The sequence below is a fragment of the Ranitomeya variabilis genome, chromosome 3, assembly GCF_051348905.1.
Source record: "Ranitomeya variabilis isolate aRanVar5 chromosome 3, aRanVar5.hap1, whole genome shotgun sequence".
Classification (NCBI taxonomy): domain Eukaryota; kingdom Metazoa; phylum Chordata; class Amphibia; order Anura; family Dendrobatidae; genus Ranitomeya; species Ranitomeya variabilis.
This window is the reverse complement of record NC_135234.1, coordinates 257,165,814-257,182,712: the sequence shown is the minus strand read 5'-3', so window position 1 is coordinate 257,182,712 and position 16,899 is coordinate 257,165,814. Positions and strand designations below refer to the sequence as shown.

Below are 16,899 nucleotides of genomic sequence, written 5' to 3'. Positions count from 1 at the left end.
TCTACAAATTTGCGAGATAAACTGGTACATAGCCATTTCAAGAAGGATAAATAAAAGTATCTATTTGGATCGAAGGGCCCCGCATGGGGATGTTCAACATGTGGGAAATGTGTTGCATGTAGAAATATCATAACTAGCAAGGAATTCACTGACTCTTCACATGGAAGGACATACAGGATTACACATAGCATTAATTGCACTACAAGAGGAGTGATATACTATGGGACATGTCCATGTGATCTCATATATGTGGGAATGACCACTAGGGAATTACGGAGATGGGTAAGGGAACATGTCTTGGACATAGAATCTGCTAAGGAGGAAGATGATCTCTCCAAATTGAAACCAATCCCCCGTCATTTTAAGATGATGCATGACTGTGATTTGAGGAGGTTCCTAGTGAGAGGCATTGATAGGGTGTTTATTGGCCCTCGTGGGGGGATAGGAAAAATCTCCTGGCACAAAGGGAATCAAAATGGATCTTCAAACTCAACACTCTGACCCCGGATGGCCTTAATGACCACAACAGTTTTGTGCCATTTCTACCTAAATAGCAATAAATAATAAAAAATCACAATTTCATCTGGCTATGGAAGGTGAAGTCATGTGATCTGGCTTGATGATGCACCGGTCACGTGGTTGCATCACGTGATCGTACGTGTTACCTCCACAGCCGCGGGCGAATGCGCGGTCCGGTACAAACGAGATGGTGACTTCCTGGTACATTGCGAGTATGTGACTGCATCATGTGATCGATGCAGTCCTTCCGTGTTGTGGGTAGGAAGCTCATTTGTCATGCGCGCTTAGGGGATTAATCAGCAGAGGCTAATCTGCCTCTGTCTCATTGGCCAATGACTGGTTAAATAGTTGATTTGCCAGCTGTCCATCACCCTTGGATGAAGCTCCCAGAGCAAAACGTGCGTCGGGTGTGGTGGGCACCTGGATACCGATATATCTTTAAGGTAAACATGCCTTGCTTCACTGTGACTTTTTTGTCATGTATCATTTGTGTTTTGAAAACATCTATAGGACCTTTGGTCCGAATCATGTGATATTGTACTCCATTTGGGTCTCTGCTATCTAAAGGGATATAGATGAATATCTTAACCTATCTCTGGCTTTAATATATCTCCTGCACAAGCACTTTATTTATAATGCTATTTGATATTTGATATTTTTTAACATATTTTATCCCTTTGATAGCAGATAATTTATATTTAGATTGTGCTGTTGTCTGCATGCTGCTTTGCTATTTCCAGGTGTCCCACTTCTATTCTTGTTCCTGTATTGTGGATCCCCTTTGTGTTATATTTATTGGATTATTCCGATGACTATTTTGTATTTATGACATTGTGTAATAATAAAAAGTATTTTTAACTCATTTTTGGGAATTAGTTTTTCTTTTTTTGGTGTTCACAGAAGGTCAAAGAAGGTAACCGTCTGCAGAGACAACTATGGAAGTGAAAAGTCATCAAGGTGTCTGGATCAAATCAAGGAGAAAAGAAAAAGACATAATTTATTATATTTGTGAATGTTTATTTGTATTACTGACTACATCTAGTCAGAACTGTAGTCCCTGTATTCCTGTAGGACTCACTCAGATGACCATTTTTTGTATATGAGAAAAATTAGACCATATGTTTTTCTTGTATGTTAAAGAGTAACAGTTTCCAAGTAGGGTTGAGCAGACCCTTGGATGTCCGGATTCATCCAGACTTTTCTTAAAGTCCACTTAGGGACCCAAACCTGACCTCGGATCCCAAATCTCATACAGTATGAATTAACCAAAACAAAATGTGGATAAGAGCAGTACAAGTGACCTGCAAACAAATGTTGATAAGGATGTGACTTAACCCCTTAAGCCCCGAGGGTGGTTTGCACGTTAATTTTTACAATTCTGACCACTGTCCCTTTATGAGGTTATAACTCTGGAACGCTTCAACGGATCTTGGTGATTCTGACATTGTTTTCTCGTGACATATTGTACTTCATGATAGTGGGAAAATTTATTTGATATAACTTGCGTTTGAAAAAAATGGAAATTTGGCGAAAATTTTGAAAATTTCGCAATTTTCCAACTTTGAATTTTTATGCCTTAAATCACAGAGATATGTCATGCAAAATACTTAATAAGTAACATTTCCCACATGTCTACTTTACATCAGCACAATTTTGGAACCAAAATGTTTTTTTGTTAGGGAGTTATAAGGGTTAAAAGTTGACCAGCAATTTCTCATTTTTACAACACCATTTTTTTTTAGGGACCACATCTAATTTCAAGTCATTTTGAGGGGTGTATATGATAGAAAATACCCAAGTGTGACACCATTCTAAAAATTGCACCACTCAAGGTGCTAAAAACCACATTCAAGAAGTTTATTAACCCTTCAGGTGTTTCACAGGAATTTTTGGAATGTTTAAATAAAAATGAACATTTAACTTTTTTTTCACACAAAATTTATTTCAGCTCCAATTTGTCTTATTTTACTAAGGGTAAAAGGAGAAAATGGACCCCAAAAAGTTGTTGTACAATTTGTCCTGAGTACTCTGATACCCCATATGTGGGGGTAAACCACTGATTGGGTGCATGGCAGAGCTCGGAAGGAAAGGAGCGCCATTTTACTTTTCAATGCAAAATTTACTGGAATTGAGATGGGACACCATGTTGCGTTTGGAGAGCCCCTGATGTGCATAAACATTGAAAACCCCCCACAAGTGACACCATTTTGGAAAGTAGACCCCCTAAGGAACTTATCTAGATGTGTGGTGAGCACTTTGACCCACCAAGTGCTTCACAGAAGTTTATAATGCAGAGCCGTAAAAAAAAAAAATCATATTTTTTCACAAAAATGATCTTTTCCCCCCAATTTTTTATTTTACCAAGGGTAAGAGAAGAAATTGGACCCCAAAAATTGTTGTGCAATTTGTCCTGAGTACGCTGATACCCCATATGTGGGTGTAAACCATTGTTTGGGCGCATGGCAGAGCTCGGAAGGGAAGGAGCGCCATTTGACTTTTCAATGCAAAATTGACTGGAATTGAGATGGGACGCCATGTTGCGTTTGGAGAGCCCCTGATGTGCCTAAACATTGAAACCCCCCACAATTGACACTATTTTGGAAAGTAGACCACTTAAGGACTTATCTAGATGTTTGGTGAGCACTTTGACCCAACAAGTGCTTCACAGAAATCCTACAAAAAAACTACGGAGTATACACACCCACAAAAATGTAAAAAAATAACAACTTTTATTGAGAAACATATAAACAACAGTAACCACAAATATAAACAGACAAGGTACACGTTTTAGCACATGTATGGCGGAACAACCACACTGAAAAGTAGCACCTAGGGTTCAGAGATGACACATGCAGATGTCTAGTGGGGACATGTTACTCACTCAGTAACTAGTAGTTATGACTATAAAGTGCATAGTTCTCTATATGAGTAGTGGTTGTGCCCAGTAGCTCACGCGAAACGCGCGTTGGGGCCTCCGGACACACACTGGCACCAACGTATTTTTGGGTAAGACTGACAGGAATAGTTTGATATTTGTATTATGCTGTCTGACTTATGACTAAAGATGCATGTTGTTACTGGGCATACTGGGTTACTGGGTTGTTATTTTTTTACATTTTTGTGGGTGTGTATACTCCGTAGTTTTTTTGTAGGATTTATATGTAGTGGAGTTTGCCCTGTTATATCCTATGTCCATTATAGGGTGTTTCCCTTTTGAAATCTGATATGCATCAGTGGTATATGTATTAAGTGCTTCACAGAAGTTTATAATGCAGAGCCGTAAAAATAAAAAATCATATTTTTTCACAAAAATTATCTTTTCGCCCCCAATTTTTTATTTTCCCAAGGGTAATGGGCATAGGAAGAAATTGGACCCCAAAAGTTGTTGTGCAATTTGTCCTGAGTACGCTGATACCCCATATGTGGGGGTATACGACTGTTTGGGCGCATGGAAGAGTAGACCCCCTAAGGAACTTATCTAGATGTGTTTTGAGAGCTTTGAACTCCCAATTGTTTCACTACAGTTTATAACGCAGAGCCGTGAAAATAAAAAATATTTTTTTTTCCACAAAAATTATTTATTAGCCCCAAGTTTTGTATTTTCCCAAGGGTAATAGGAGAAATTGGACCCCAAAAGTTGTTGTCCAATTTGTCCTGAGTACGCTGATACCCCGTATGTGGGGGGAACCACTGTTTGGGCGCATAGCAGAGCTCGGAAGGGAAGGAGTGCCATTTGGAATGCAGACTTAAATGGATTGGTCTGCAGGCGTCACGTTGCATTTGAAGAGCCCCTGATGTACCCAAACAGTACAAACCCCCCACAAGTGACCCCATATTGGAAACTAGACCTCCCAAGGAACTTATCTAGATGTGTTTTGAGAACTGTGAACCCCCAAGTGTTTCACTACAGTTTATAACGCAGAGCCGTGAAAATAAAAAATATTTTTTTTTCACAAAAATGATTTTTTTAGCCCCCAGTTTTGTATTTTCACAAGGGTAACAGGATAAATTGGACCCCGAAAGTTGTTGTCCAATTTGTCCTGAGTACGCTGATACCCCATATTTGGGGGGGGAACCACTTTTTGGGCGCATGGCAGAGCTCGGAAGGGAAGGAGCGCCATTTGGAATGCAGACTTAGATGGATTGGTCTGCAGGCATCACGTTGCATTTGTAGAGCCCCTGATGAACCCAAACAGTAGAAACCCCCAAGTGACACCATATTGGAAACTAGACCTCCCAAGGAACTTATCTAGATATGTTGTGAGAACTTTGAACCCCCAAGTGTTTCACTACAGTTTACAACGCAGAGCCGTGAAAATAAAAAATCTTTTTTTTCCCACAAAAATGATTTTTAGCCCCCCAAATTTTTATTTTCCCAAGGATAACAAGAGAACTTGGACCCCAAAAATGTTGTCCAATTTGTCCCGAGTACGCTGATACTCCATATGTTGGGGTAAACCCCTGTTTGGGCACACGGGAGTGCTCAGAAGGGAAGGAGCGCTGTTTTACGTTTTCAACGCAGAATTGGCTGGAATTGAGATCGGACGCCATGTCGCGTTTGGAGAGCCCCTGATGTGCCTGAACAGTGGAAACTCCCCAATTCTACCTGAAACCCTAATCCAAACACACCCCTAACCCTAATCCCAACGGTAACCCTAACCACACTCCTAACCCTGACACACCCCTAACCCTAATCCCAACCGTAAATGTAATCCAAACACCAACCCTAACTTTAGCCCCAACCTTAACCCTAACTTTAAACCCAACCCTAACCCTAACTTTAGCCCCAACCCTAACCCTAACTTTAGCTCCAACCCTAGCCCTAACCCTAGCCCTAACCCTAACCCTAGCCCTAACCCTAGCCCTAACCCTAACCCTAGCCCTAACCCTTACCCTAGCCCTAATCCTATTGGGAAAATGGAAACAAATACATTTTTTTAATTTTATTATTTTTCCCTAACTAAGGGGGTGATGAAGGGGGGTTTGATTTACTTTTATAGCGTTTTTTTAAATCGTATTTTTATGATTGGCAGCTGTCACACACTAAAAGACGCTTTTTTTTGCGTCTCCACATTTTGAGACTCATGATTTTTCCATATTTTGGTCCACAGAGTCATGTGAGGTCTTGTTTTTTTGAATTGACGTTTTTATTGGTAACATTTTCGGGCACATGACATTTTTTGATCGCTTTTTATTCTGATTTTTGTGAGGCAGAATGACCAAAAACCAGCTATTCATGAATTTCTTTTGGGGGAGGCGTTTATACCGTTCCACGTTTGGTAAAATTGATAAAGCAGTTTTATTCGTCGGGTCAGTACGATTACAGCGATATCTCATTTATATCTTTTTTTATGTTTTGGCGCATTTATACGATAAAAGCTATTTTATAGAAAAAATAATTATTTTGGCATAGCTTTGTTCTGAGGACTATAACTTTTTTATTTTTTTGCTTATGATGCTGTATGGTGGCTTGTTTTTTGCGGGACAAGATGATGTTTTCAGCGGTACCATGTTTATTTATATCCATCCTTTTGATCGCGTATTATTCCACTTTTTGTTCAGCGGTATGATAATAAAGCGTTGTTTTTTGGCTCGTTTTTTTTTTTTTTCTTACGGTGTTCACTGAAGGGGTTAACTAGTGGGACAGTTTTATAGACTGGGTCGTTACGGACGCGGCGATACTAAATATGTGTACTTTTATTGTTTTTTTTATTATTTAGATAAAGAAATGTATCTATGGGAATAATATTTTTTTTTTTCTTTATTTAGGAATTTTTTTTTTTTTGTACACATGTGGATTTTTTTTTTAAACTTTTTTACTTTGTCCCGGGGGGGGGACATCACAGATCGCTGATCTGACAGTTTGCACAGCACTCTGTCAGATCAGCGATCTGACTGACAGCGCTGCAGGCTTACCTGCGCCTGCTGTGGACCCAGAAGTACTCCCTGCAGTACCCGGATGCAGCCCCGTGGCCATTTTGGATCCGGGGACTGCAGGGAGGAGCCGCTCGGTACAAGGTGAGTACATCGCCTTGTACCGATCGTCTCAGGGAAGCCTGCAGGGAGCCCCCTCACTGCGCGATGCTTCCCTGTACCGCCGGTACACTGCGATCATGTTTGATCGCAGTGTGCCGGGGGTTAATGTGCCGGGGGCGGTCCGTGACCGCTCCTGGCACATAGTGCCGGATGTCAGCTGCGATAGTCAGCTGACACCCGGCCGCGATCGGCCGCGCTCCCCCCGTGAGCGCAGCCGATCGCATATGACGTACTATCCCGTCACTGGGAATTAAGTCCCAGGTCACCTTGACGGGATAGTACGTCATATGGGATTAAGGGGTTAAAGGGGTTCTATTACCATAGCAATCATGGTAAAATAGGAAGTAAATGAATCAGTCCAGTTTAATATTTCACCCACAGAGCATGGGGCAGAGTACTCCCACATAACATTTTTCACTCCCTGACCATGGGGCACGGTACCCCAACAGAAGCTGACAAAAATTTCACCCACAGAGCATGATTAAAAATGTCACCCAAGACATTTGGGCAAAGTACCTCCAGAGAAGCTGATTAATAATTTCACCCATAGAGCACGGGCCAGAGTATCCTCACATAAGCTTATTAAAATTTTCTCCAAGTAAGCATATTTTCACAGTTCACTGACAGAGTCAAACTGTTACCTTCATTAGAATACAGTAGAACACCCGCAGATAAAAAGTTGCAGTGTGCTTCTGGATCAAACACCTTTGTACCGGCAGTCCCAGCCCCTTTGCCTTGGGATTCCTCCCTAATGCTGTTGTCTAAGGGTCTTGGGCCCAAAGTGTTTACCTTGAAAAAATTATTGTGTAAATCAGGCAACCAGACCTGAAAACACCAGCATGGGATAATGGAATAGTACTCCATTTCTATTTTCTTCTTTGTTGGCACTGGGGCCATGATAAAGAAGTGACCTGATGGAACACAAAGCCTTGTCTAGAAGGTGGATCAAGGATAGCTAGGAAGTTGGAACAGTGAGCTTGTGTAGGAGCTCTTTACATCTAGGTTTCAAGCAAACTGAGTTAAGGCCCCGTCTCACATAGCGAGATCGCTAGCGATATCGCTGCTGAGTCACAAGTTTTGTGATGCAACAGCGACCTCAGTAGCGATCTCGCTATGTGTGACACGTACCAGCGACCCGGCCCCTGCTGTGAGATCGCTGGTCGTGTCAGAATGGCCTGGACCTTTTTTTGGTCGTTGAGGTCCCGCTGACATCGCTGAATCGGTGTGTGTGACACCGATCCAGCGATGTCTTCACTGGTAACCAGGGTAAACATCGGGTTACTAAGCGCAGGGCCGCGCTTAGTAACCCGATGTTTACCCTGGTTACCAGCGTAAATGTAAAAAAAAAAAAACCGTACATACTCGCCTTCTGATGTCCGTCAGGTCCCTTGCCGTCTGCTTCCTGCTCTGACTGTGAGCGCCGGCCATAAAGTGAGAGCACAGCACAGCAGTGACGTTACAGCTGCGCTCTGCTCTCACTGTAAGGCGGCACTGTCAGAGCAGGAAGCAGACGGCAAGGGACCTGACGGACATCAGATGGTGAGTATGTACGGTTTTTTTTTTTTTACATTTACGCTGGTAACCAGGGTAAACATCGGGTTACTAAGCGCGGCCCTGCGCTTAGTAACCCGATGTTTACCCTGGTTACCCGGGTGCTGCAGGGGGACTTCGGCATCGTTGAAGACAGTTTCAACGATGCCGAAGTCGTTCCCCTGATCGTTGGTCGCTGGAGAGAGCTGTCTGTGTGACAGCTCCCCAGCGACCACACAACGACTTACCAACGATCACGGCCAGGTGGTATCGCTGGTCGTGATCGTTGGTAAATCGCTATGTGAGACGGGGCCTTTAGCCTAAAGGCCTAAACAATCTCCAGTGATCTGTAGTGTAAGAATTGTGTACGTGTCTATCATCACTGTGAAAGTGCCGTTGCCAGTGAAATAACATCAAGGAAAACATGTTACATGCTTCTCTCTGTATCTGAATGTGCTGATAAGTAAAGACTACTTTGCAAGTAGAAACTGGTGTAGTTGTCTCATTCGGAAGACCAAAAGAATTGACGCCGTGTAGGCAAATCAGAAAAGAGTATGAAAATTCACATGGAAAAAGTGGCGTGAAGAACACCCGTGGTACAATTGAAGAAGCGCCTGAAAATAAACAACCTGAAATGGTACAGCATACAAATTCCAAAATGGTGGACATTGCTTCAAATGTGACAGCACCTGAATTGAACAAACTAAGATGGCGGCCAACAGCATGGATCCCAAGATGGAGGCGACCTGTAGTCTGAGGTGGAGACATCCAGCTCATCATGTGAGCGGATGGCGCCCGAAGGTGAGAAAAGGTGCTCAACCCACTGTAAGTTTGACCCAGAAGAGATGTGCTGAAGCTGGGGTTTTTCCCAGAATGGTTCCGTAAGAGGGCGCATTTCAAAGTGAAGTACGGACCACCGAGTAAGAGATGATGAGTGAAAGAGGTGCGGCCAAAGGTGATGTCACCGGGAGTGACTAGTGGCGTGGAGGAGCTGAACGCGTCAGAAGGACGGCCCTTGAAAGGATGGGCTGAAGAGAAAAAGACTGCATAGAATCTGACAAAGGGGACTGTCTGCAGTGAGGTGAGCGGAGAGAGAGTTAAATTGACCATTTGCATGGCTTCTTGCGGTGCAGATAAGAGAGCGCTGAGCAGCACTATGTCAGAAGATAGTAGAAGGCACAATGGCAGTGCACAGCAAAGGATATAGAGAAATGGAGAAAAGAGCGGGAAAAGGGGAAGACCCATAGAAGAGATAGGCCCACCCGACCAATGGGTGGCGAATAAAAGGCGGCGGTGTAGCCCTGGGCTACAACTCAGTGCTTGAAGGCAGCGGGAATCTGCATCTACCCAAATTGAAACCAGTTTGGCTTATCAACACAGAGCGGGCCACTAAAGGATAGACCTGAGCCTGAAAATACCACCATGATATTCGCTCTGGGAGCAGTAGCCTTTGTGTGTGTAAACTAATTTTGGACAACCCTGCAGAGGGATGAAAAAGTAGAAAAAGGATGAGGGTCACCATTTTAGTTGTCATGGAGGATTGGGAGGAGTCCAGAGAAGATTAAACACGTCTTGAAGTCTTCAGAGTTCTTTTGTGAAGCCATCATTGTAGATGAAAGGAACAGTTGAGGTCCATAATCCCACTTTTGTCTTGAAAATGGCTGGAGACCAAGTGGGTCTCAAGATGACGTCAGATTGTTGGAAGCTAAGAGTATTTTTTTTGCTTCTTCTTCTGAGGGTTGACGTTAACATCCTCATGGTTTTGTGTAGGCCTGTATGTGGTTGAGTACTGAAGGGATTAAAACCAATACCCTCGAGGCTAAGGGATCCTGAGAACATTCAATTTTTAGTTTTAGTTTTTGTTGCACCATTTTCTGCTAGATTGCAGGTGCAGGTGCACAAAACGAGGACTGTGAGTTTTATGGACTACACACATTTCCAGGGTCCTTACCAAGAAGAAACTTTTCCAGTTAGTTTTAAATTACTTTAGGAGTCCCTGAACTGTGACACCCCTAGACCAAGGGGCAGAGTGACACCACAGGCTTTGAGTAAAAATTTCACTTCTAGACATGGGGCATAGTACCGCCACAGAAGCTGATTAAAAATTTCACCCACAGACAAGGGAGCAAAGTACCCCCACATATTTCACCCACAGAGCATGGTGCAGAGTACCCCCACAGAAATTGATTAAAATTGTACCCACAGAGCCAATGGGGGCCTGTAATTGTAAGAAAATAAAGTAGATCTATTTTTTTGTACAGTGACTGTACCAGCAGAATAGTGAGTGCAGCTCTGGGGTACAATACAGGGTGTAACTCAGGATCAGTACAGGTTCAGTATTGTAATCTATGTACCCAGTGATTGCACCAGCAGAATAGTGAGTGCAGCTCTGGGGAACAATACAGGATGTAACTCAGGATCAGTGCAGGGTGATTAATGTAATGTATGTACACAGTGACTATACCAGCAGAATAGTGAGTGCAGCTCTGGGGTACAATACAGGATGTAACTCAGGATCAGTACATGTTCAGTATTGTAATCTACACAGTGACTGCTCCAGCAGAATAGAGAGTGCATCTCTAGAGCACAGGATAAGTAATGTAATATGTGTAATGTGACCGCTGCACCTTATTTCTCATTAGCGCAGTGGTTAGGTATCACACGTGGAATGCACGGTGCTTAGTATCGACGTAACGGAAAATCCTCCCAGTGGACGATGTGTTTAGGACCATACTCGGTGACCTGGTGAATGTGCACTCTCTGGAGTATCGGAGACTGGGCACATGTAGGCAGCTCTCCACTGGAGGGACTTTTCTTTTAGTGTGCCCTAGTCTGGTCATCTCCTTTCCTGGTGGTGGGCTGCTTCTGACACTGTAGAGTTTTGCTCTGTTTGATCAGTATACAGTGATGTAGGGCTGCAGGCGCTGATCTTGGGCTTTGTTTGTGGTTATTGTAGTGTTTGCTTCTGTATATATTGTATATAGAGATATAGATTTGAGTTTAGGTGTTAGGTTGGGTGGTGGGAAAAGGAGGGAGGTGGGGTCATCTTGTGGGACTATGGGACACTGGGGTGTTTGAGTGAAAACTGTCACTGCCTGATCTGGCCTATGGACATTGGACATGGACTGAGGAATGAGACGCTGGACCAGCTCTCAGGTCAGTGCAGGGGTTGGGAATGGTGGGCTTGAGTGTGGGGTGGTTAGTTTAGTCTTGTATATATTTGTACAGTTTGTGGCTATCTTAGATATTTATACAGTGCCTTGCGAAAGTATTCAGCTCTCTGGAACTTTTCAACCTTTTCCCACATTTCATGCTTAAAATATAAAGATACCAAATGTAAATTTTTGGTGAAGAATCAACAATAAGTGGAACACAATTGTGAAGTTGAACAAAATGTATTGGTTATTTTAAATTTTTGTGGAAATTCAAAAACTGAAAAGTGGGGCGTGCAATATTATTCGGCCCCTTTACTTTCAGTGCAGCAAACTCACTCCAGAAGTTCATTGTGGATCTCTGAATGATCCAATGTTGTCCTAAAGGCCCAATGATGATAAATATAATCCACCTGTGTGTAATCAAGTCTCCATATAAATGCACCGGCTATGTGATAGTCTCAGGGTCCTGTTTGAAGCACAGAGAGCATCAGGTCGGTGATACTGTTGTGGAGAAGTTTAAAGCTGGATTTGGATACAAAATGATTTCCAAAACTTTAAACATCCCAAGGAGCACTGTACAAGTGATTATATTGAAATGGAAGAAGCATCATACCACTGCAAATCTACCAAAACCCGGCCGTCCTCCTAAACTTTCATCTCAAACAAGGAGAAGACTGATCAGAGATGCAGCCAAGAGGCCCATGATCACTCTGGATGAACTGCAGAGATCTACAGCTGAGGTGGGACAGTCTGTCCATAGGACAACAATCCATCGTACACTGCACAAATCTGGCCTTTATGGAAGAGTGGTAAGAAGAAAGCCATTTCTCAAAGATATCCATAAAAATGTTGTATAAAGTTTGCAACAAGCCACCTGGGAGACACACCAAACATGTGGAAGAAGGTGCTCTGGTCAGATGAAACCAAAAACGAAATTTTGGCAACAATGCCAAACGATATGTTTGGCGTAAAGGCAACACAGCTCATCACCCTGAACACACCATCTCCACTGTCAAACATGGTGGTGGCAGCATCATGGTTTGTGCCTGCTTTTCTTCAGTAGGGACAGGGAGGATGGTTAAAATTGATGGGAAGATGAATGGAGCCAAATACAGGACCACCTGAGACTGGGACAGAGATTTGTCTTCCAACAAGACAATGATCCCAAACATAAAGCAAAATCTATAATGGAATGGTTCACAAATAAATGTATCCAGGTGTTCTAGTGGCCAAGTCAAAGTCCAGACCTCAATCCAATCGAGAATCTGTGGGAAGAGCTGAAAACTGCTGTTCACAAACGATCTCCATCAAACCTCACTGAGCTCGGCCTGTTTGCCAAGGAAGAATGGGCAAGAATTTCAGTCTCCCGATGTACAAAACTGATAGAGACATACTCCAAGTGACTTGCAGCTGTAATCACAGCAAAAGGTGGCGCAACAAAGTATTAGGTTAAAGGGGCCAAATAATATTGCACACCCCACTTTTCAGTTTTTGATTTTCCACAAAAATTTAAAGTAACCAATAAATTTTGTTCAACTTCACAATTGTATTCCACTTGTTGTTGATTCTTCACCAAAAATTTACATTTCGTATCTTTATGTTTGAAGCATGATATGTGGGAAAAGTTCCAGGGAGCCGAATACTTTCGCAAGGCACTGTACATATAAAAAAAGTTCATGTATATAGTGAATTGCTATTGTTTATTATTGTTTGTTAATATTTTGTTTGGTGAAGGGACCTGAAGGTGAAAGCAGTTATGCATTATTATCCTGTAACTACCGTATTTATAATATGTGTGAGAGGAGAGAATGAGCAGCTGGACCAGTGTTCATTATACTGATTATTTTCTGGCTGATATTCTTTTTATGTTTCTGTTATTATTGTTATATTTTTCATTTTAATAATAAAAGAGCTACAGTATGTAACTCAGGATCAGTAACGTAATGTATGTACACAGTGACTGCACCAGCAGAATAGTGAGTGCCGCTCTGGAGTATAATACAGGATGTAGCCTAGGACCAGTGCAGGATAAGTAAAGTAATGTATGTACACAGTGACTGCGCCAGCAGAATAGTAAGTGCAGCTCTGGGGCATAATACAGGATGCAACTCAGGATCTGTATAGGTTCAGTAAAGTAATGTATGTACACAGAGACTGCTCCAGCAGAATAGAGAGTGCATCTCTAGAGCACAGGATAAGTAATGTAATATATGTACACAGTGACTGCACCAGCAGAATAGTGAGTGCAGCACTAGGGTGTAATACAGAATATAATTTAGGATTACTACATAATATGTAATGTAAAGTATTTTACATAGAGACTTTACTAGCAGAATAGTGAGTGCAGCTCTGGAGTGGAATACAAGCTGAAAATAAATATAAGTCCAGGATAAGTAATATAAAATATATGCACATTGACTGCACCATTAGAACAGTAAATTCAGCTCTGTATAACACAGAGTATAATACAGGATGCAGAACAGGATAAGTAATGTAATGTATGTACACAGTGACTCCACCCGCAGAATAGTGAGTACAGCTCTGGAATATATAACAGGATGTAACTTAGAACCAAAGAAAGCTATATGTAATATTTGCGCTACGGACACCTATATCAAGCCATAAATAGTTAAAATGCTAGGACATGTCATAAGCAAGGTTCTTCGTTAAAGACTAGGATTAACAAGATGTATTTACCTTAATATCAAGGAAAAGGAAAACTGTATCCAGTGCTGGCATGCGGAAAGGTCCTTCACTCATGCACTTAAAGGTTGGTATCTGAAGCCTTCTCTGAATCTCTGTTCCAAAAATATCCAATATGTTGCAGAGCAAATGGTGGTATAGGAGACGCTGTCCCGGCCGGTGACTAGCGTACTCCCCCAGAGCTTGGTGACTGCCGTGAACAGGCAGTGGCGGCCGCGTGTGTATAGCTAAAGCCGACAAGGTGCAGGACCTTGTGTGACGTCACAGTCACGTGATGTGTACACGTGACCAGCTACAAAGCTGCGGAGCTAAGGAGCTACGGAGCTATGAATAGCACACAGGACCAACTAATCCTACGTGTTTCAGAGTCACTGACTCCTTCATCAGGGATGGTGCTGTGTGCAGGATGTGTGCTTTATATAGCGTGCCGCTTTTTTTTTTTCTTTTTAAATTATTGCTCATTGGATAAAAGCAAACAGTTCTATCTCCGTGTTTAGACCATGGGGTGCCAGAGTATTCAGTTCAAATATGTACCTCATTTCTTCTCTTGACATTTGGTGAATAAAGTTGCCACCCCTCCAGTCTTTTTTCACTATTTTCAGTCCAGTGACTGAAATGTCCTCAAGTGAACCTCCATGATATTTGGCAAAATGTTGAGATAAAGGGTGTTCCGAGAATTTTTTTACTAATATTGCACAAATGTTCCCTAATCCTTACATACATAGGGCGAATGGTGCGACCTATGTATAATTTCTTACAAGGGCACATAATGCTGTAGATAACTCCTTTAGTGGAACAGGTGATGAAATCTTTAATATTAATTACTGTTGACTGATTGGAGATGGAAATTTGTTTTCTTGTGCCTAATTTCTTACATGATAAGCATTTTTTGCATGGGAAGAAGCCATTGGGGAGTTTTGATAAGAAATGCTGTTTTTTTTCCTCTTTCTCCAGAGGTCTACATATCGTTGGGGCAATCAGATTCCCCAAATTTTTTGCCTTTTTGTAGACGAATTTTGGACGCACTGGTAGTGACTCCCCAATTACCTTATCCTCTTTGAGTATGTTCCAATGTTTATTTACAATCTTGTTCAGCAGTCCACTTTTAGAATTATATTGCGTTATAACTGGAATCTCGTAATCTCCCCATTTTTCTCCATTCATTTTTCCTGACTTCTTATCTATCTGCATCAGGAGCCTTTCCCTCGGGTGTTCTCCAACCTGTTCCTTAGTTTCTAACAGGAATTTTTTGTCATATCCTTTAATTACAAATTTCTCCACCAAAAGGTTTGCTTCCTTGTTATAGTTGTCCAGTCTAGAGCAATTTCTGTGTGCCCTGATGAATTGGCTCTTTGGAACATTGAGAAGCCAACTGGGGAGATGACAATTGTCCAAGGCTATATAGTTTCCAGAATAAGTGGGTTTATGATATATTTGAGTGTGTATTTTGTTGCTATCAATAAAAATTCTTAAGTCTAAAAAATGTATTTCTTTATTATTTATAACTGAAGTGAATTTAAAAAAATAATCATTTATGTTTAAGTGTTGAATAAAATCATTTAGTAAAATGGGGCCCCCAGACCAAATAAAAATAATATCATCGCTGAACCTCTGCCATAGGACCAGGTTCGACCGCAGCTCGCCCCCGCTGAAGATGGTTTCTTCTTCCCACCTCCCTACGTAAAGGTTGGCGTAACTAGGGGCGAACCTGGTACCCATGGCAGTACCCCATTCCTGGGAGTAGTAGTACGCCCCGAATTTAAAATAATTGTGAGTGAGTATAAAATCGATACAGTCTAGAATAAAAAGATTCTGATCCCTGGGAGTCTGGCTATTTTTTGACATAAAATATTCGACTGCTTCACATCCCTTTTCGTGCTCAATCACAGTATAGAGGGAAGTTATATCTAAAGTCCCCATAATATAGTGTTCTTCCCATTGTATCTTCTGCAGAATATTTAAAATGTGTGCACTATCTTTCAAATAGGATGGAAGGAACTTAGAACCAGCACAGGATAAGTCATGTATGTACACATTGACTGCACCAGCAGAATAGTGAGGGGGGCAGCTCTGGAGTATATTACAGGACATTACTTAAAGCCAATAGAGGATAAGTAATGAAATATATGTACATGGTGACTGCACCAGCAGAACAGTGAGTGCAGCTCTGGAGTAGAATACAATCTGAAAATAAATATAAGTCCAGGATAAGTAATATAAAATATGTACACATTGCCTGCACCATTAGAACAGTAAATTCATCCCTGGAGAACCATATAATGCCAGATGTAACTCAGTATGTGCAAAAGATAATTGATGTAATTTACTCATTATCTAACCTTTGTACTTTAATTTATGATACGGTTGCCCTTGTCATCTCAGCCTAAATCACATGGCTACATGTAAAAATAGACAATGAGCTGAAATTCTCTCCAGGTGAAGGAAAGTCTCGTTAATGCTCTGTGACCCCTGTGGTTAGACCTGTACTAATCTCAGACCAATAAGGTCACATTTTGCCCTACAAAGAAGGCTTAATCCACACAGTTACTACCAAAATGATTTTTAATTAAAAATAAATAGAAAAAGCTATGTCACAAATATATTTAGTGTACTTACTGTATACAGCTGTTGTGCACTTATCTGAACTGGCTTCATTAACAGATTTAATCTACTGTATGATATCCTCAATGTCCTTCTGGATCTGAACCCTGGATTGTTGGACTGTTGCTTACCCTTTTTCTTTATATCTTGTTTTCACCCTCTGGATGTGAACCTGCGTATTCCCTGACTATGCTTTTTGGAATCAGGTTTTCTTGTCCCTGCCTCTGATTCTCACCTGGCTGTTGAAATCCTTTTCCTGACACATGTCCTGGAAACAACTCAACTTGCTTCACCACCCAGCAGCTACTCCGTTGATTCAACACACGGGCCCCTGGAGCTAAGGACAGAAGCCTAT

The 16,899-nt window shown here is 41.8% G+C and overlaps 1 protein-coding gene across 1 annotated transcript in view; it reads right to left on the bottom strand.

The window, feature by feature from the left end:
• LOC143815804 (contactin-associated protein-like 5) overlaps window positions 1-16,899 on the bottom strand; it is a 1,144,596-nt gene that overhangs the window by 856,901 nt on the left and 270,796 nt on the right. The window lies entirely within an intron of this gene.